We start from the raw sequence: 5,029 nt of genomic DNA on the forward strand, positions 1-5,029 counted from the left end.
TATATACTCAGACTGTCCTATCTTACATCTCATTCTGTGTTGAAAATGCCACCATCACCAAACGGTTCAGGGTATACCCCAACCAAAAACCCTGGATGACAAGTGCAGTGCAGCACCTTGTCAGGGACCGCAACTCAGCATTTAGGACAGGGGACAGGGCACTCTACAGCTTAGCCAGAGCTAACCTGAAGAAGGGCATCAGAGCTGCTAAGGTAGCATACAAAAAGAAAATCGAGGGATACATTACAGATAGCAACCCACGTCAAGTGTGGCATGGATTACAGAACATCACAAACTACAAGGGCCACAACATCACACCTCCCTCCGCGGATGTTAAAATGGCGGCGGAATTAAACAGCTTCTTTGCCCGGTTTGAGGTGCATGGACAACCAGCACCCCCCCCCCCCAGCCTTCACCAACACTTCGTTATCCCTCCAGGAATATCAGGTGAGGAAGGTACTGAGGGAGGTTAACCCAAGGAAAGCTGCCGGACCCGACGGAGTATCAGGCAAAGTACTCAAGGCCTGTGCAGACCAACTCTCTGGGATTCTCACTAAGATCTTCAACATCTCCCTGTCCCTAGCCATCGTCCCATCCTGCTGGAAGTCCGCCACTATCATCCCAGTTCCAAAAACATCTGCCTGCAAAAGCCTGAACAACTTTAGGCCCACTGCACTAACATCTGTGGCGATGAAGTGCCTGGAAAGGCTGGTTGCCCAGCGCATCAAGGCCTTCCTCCCTCCATCATTTGACTCCCACCAGTTTGCCTATAGGGCTAACCGCTCCACTGAGGATGCCATTGCCATCACCTTCCACTCAACGCTGAGCCACCTCGATCGCCCTGGCAACTATGCAAGACTGCTCTTCATAGATTTCAGCTCAGCCTTCAACACAATAATCCCGGACATTCTGATTAATAAACTCTTGGACCTTCACCTCCCTCCCTCGGCCTGCGCTTGGATTAAAGACTTCCTCTCCAACAGATCAGAATAAGTGAGAACCGGCCACCATCTTTCCCCCCCACTCACACTCAGCACTGGCTCCCCCCAAGGCTGTGTGTTGAGCCCACTCCTGTATACACTATACACATCAGACTGCTCTCCTTCCCACCCTTCCAACCGTATCATAAAATTTGCCGACGACACCACTGTGGTCGGTCTCATTTCAGGCGGCGATGAGTCTGAGTACGGTGGTGCTCATCCAACAAGCTACTTTTCAACACTTCAAAAACTTAGGAGATCATCATAGACTTCAGACGCAACCGCAATACACTAGCCCCACTCCACCTGAACGGCGACTGCGTGGAAAGGGTGTCTTCATTCAAATTCCTAGGAGTACACATCTCCGAAGATCTCACCTGGTCCATCAACACCAAAGCAATAACTAAGAAGGTCCTACAGCGACTACACTTCCTGAGAATTCTCAGGAAAAACCATCTTGAACAGAAGCTGCTGGTGTCCTTCTACCGGTCCATCATTGAAAGCATACTCACCTTTGGCATCACAGCTTGGTATGCGGGTTGCTCGGCGGCAGACAGGAAGGCTCTGCAGAGGATCATAGGCACAGCCCAAAAAACCATAGGCTGCCCTCTGCCCTTCCTGGAAGAGCTTGCCAACTCCCGCTGCCTCAACAGGTCCAGATCCATTCTCAAGGACTCTGCCCACCCCGCCCACCACCTGTTCAACCTGCTCCCCTCCGGCAGGCGTTTTAGGTCAATAAATGCACGCACCGCCAGACTAACCAACAGTTTCTTCCCCTGGGCCATACGTTCACTAAACCAAAATAAGAACCCTCTGCAAACTGTGGCCACCCCCCCCCCACCCCACCCCACCCCACCCTTCCCCTCCCATGCCATGATCAACCACTAACACCTCTGGACAATATTGCATTTTTTTGCACCTTTGCACTAGGCACTTTTCTTGCTACTAGGCTGCGGCTATCTTACTCGTGTGCTGGAGGGTGTTTTGTCTGGGAGGGTTTGGAGGGTATTTCTGTGTGTAAATGTTGTGCTGCGTTGGGGGGCTGGGGGGATGAGAGGGGGTGTGAGAGGAAGAGTGAGTGTGGAACTTTTAGGGGATGTTTTTCTGTATGTTTACTTATTTATTTATGAATTATTTATTGTACTTTTTAAAAAAGCACTGACCAAGAGTGGCAACTTGAATTTCGTTGTGTTGATACTCTGTATTTTATGCAATTACAAATAAAGCTTCAATTCAATTCAAAAGATCTTTCCTTCCTGCTGCTGTTAGGCTCCACAACGAGCACTCCTAATATGTGCAATATATCTATTATTTATTATATCTGTCATTTCTGTAAGCTGTTGCACACTGCAATTTCCCCATTGTGGGACAACTAAAGGTTTTTCTTATTCTTATGCTTAGTGAACTTTAGATGCCATTTAACCTAATATTTGCGGACTTTAGATGCTAATTAGTCATTTGCTAGCAGACTTCAGATACTAATTAGTCGTTTGCTAGTGGACTTCAGATGCTAATTAGTAGGGATGTAACAAATTACCGATATGAATCGGAAATCGGTTTTGATTTAAAAGATGTGAGTGCATCGATACACAAGCCCCTGGACCGATCTAAATGTACCACGAACCGGTCGATGGCCCGATTACAAAGTTATGAATCGGGTTATTACCGTAATTTCCAGACTATAAGGCGCACCTGAATATAAGCCGCACCAGCTAAATTTTGGGGAAACTACAGATTGTTCCATATATAAGCCGCACCCGACTATAAGCCGCACCCTAAGCCGCTGGTGTTTTAATGTTTAATTACCGTAAGGGTTTCTTCTACCACGGAGGGGATTGTCGGGACAGAAATGACTGTTTGGAAACGCAAAGCGTCCCATTTATTTACATTTGAGAAACACAAATCTTTCAATCAATCGATCGATCAAACTTTCACATCTTTAACATTACAAACAGCATTCGTGCAGTGCACAAATAATACAACGGTGCGCTCCTAGCGCACTTCCTGCAGTCATAGTACCGTAGTAGTGCAGTATAACAAAAAACAAAGCTTACAACGCTTGACGAGGCAATAACGTTAAATGGCTAAATTTAATTCGTTTTTAAAAGTGCTTGCCTGTAACACGGCAGCAAAAGTGCAGTAGCCCGGCTGCAACTAAATAACCAGCATCTTTTTCGAAAACAGCCAACACAGCAGTAAAGATGCAGTAACACGGCCGTTTACTGTATCAAAATAACCAGCCTACTATACCAGAAAAGTCAGCCAGATCGATCGCCTTTAACTTAAAAGCAGCTCTCGTACTGCATTTGGACTCACTTGGTTTGTTTTGCTCTCGTTACCTGGCGCGAACTGTCTGTCTCGCTCCTGCGCTTCCATGATAGTGCGCCCCTGGTGACCGTTAGCTGTAAGAATCCATAATTCGTTGTATAAGCCGCAGGGTCCAAAGCAAGTGACAAAAGTAGCGGCTTATAGTCTGGAATTTACGGTATATCAGCAATACAGCTGGAAGCCCCGCTTGCTTATTCTCTTTCTCTCTCTCTTTCCCGCAAAAATCTCGCGAGACTCTATTAAACTTATCACTATGAAGGTAAACAATATCACATTTTTAGGATTGATTTAGGAACATTCATAATGTAAAATGTCTACTTTAAACAAGGAACTATATCGGATTACTCTCTAGGCAATTGAATCAGGTCAACTGGACTTGGTTTTTGTCTGTGTCTGCGGGCTAGTCAGAGTTGCTGCTAGTCTCTCGAACTGATGAAGCCACTTGGATAAGGAGCGAAACGTCTTCACAGACAAAAACCAAGTCCAGTTGACCTGATTCAATTGCCTAGAGATGCCTTTGACCTGGACAAATAAGAATTTGCACAGACTCATCGGATTACATCATATTGCACTGAATCGTACCGAATCGTACCGGATCGGATCGGATCGGATCAAATCCTACCGAATCGAATCGAATCGGTTGTTTTTAAAATGTATCCTTCCTGAATCGTTTCGTACCCCATGTATCTAGATACGTATCGAATCGTCTTATATTGGAGAGATGCACACCCCTACTAACTAGTCATTTGCTAGCGGACTTCAGATGCTAATTAGTCGTTTGCTAGTGGACTTCAGATGCTAATTAGTCGTTTGCTAGCGGACTTCAGATGCTAATTAGTCGTTTGCTAGTGGACTTCAGATGCTAATTAGTCGTTTGCTAGTGGACTTCAGATGCTAAGTAGTCGCTTGGCACCAGACAATGTTCTGTCATTTCACAGAGACTGCGGTTTTATCATTTAACACAACTCATTAGTTACCACAAAAACACAATATTAACTGTTGAAGAAAATCTGAACCGTTTTCACTTGTGATGGGACGAACTGTGCCGAGGCTTCGGAGCATGTGTCGAGAAATCCAGGAAGTCTTTTAGGAAGCGTCCATAACGCATTACAGCCAGTGGCTGTGGGTTAGGGTTAGGGTTAGTGTTGACACTGTGGCAAGGCAGCCAAAAGGCCATCACACATGGTCGAAATGACAATAAAAGGTTCTGACCAGCAGGGGGTTGTGTGCACATGAAGCCTCGAGAAATTACCCTTTTTTGAACCCACTGGATGAAATATTCAAGGCTTCATGGTGCTTCATCTGGAAATCACTGGTTTATTACCACTTTGTCAAAGTTTACTCTCATGAACAGTCTCTGCAACTTCAGCTGGAGGTGAAAGGTCAAGAGGAGTAAAAACATCTGATTGGTTTAGAACAGGGGTGTCAAACTCAAATATACAGTGGGCCAAAATTTAAAACTTGGACAAAGTCGCGGGCCAACATTGATATTTATTGAAAAAATTGACCTAAACAAGTTCAAACAATATGGAACAAGCAAAGCTTGATATAACTTAATATTGCACACATGCAAACACATCAATGACATTATTTTCTTAAATAAAATTTAAATTAAAATCGTGTGCCTCTTTCTTATGCAGCCTTCTTTAACGGGCTAATAATACATTTAAAAAATAAAAAAAAACAATAATAAACCAATTGACTAATAATAATATCCTATA

Source organism: Chelon labrosus, assembly GCF_963514085.1.
Source record: "Chelon labrosus genome assembly, chromosome: 3".
Classification (NCBI taxonomy): domain Eukaryota; kingdom Metazoa; phylum Chordata; class Actinopteri; order Mugiliformes; family Mugilidae; genus Chelon; species Chelon labrosus.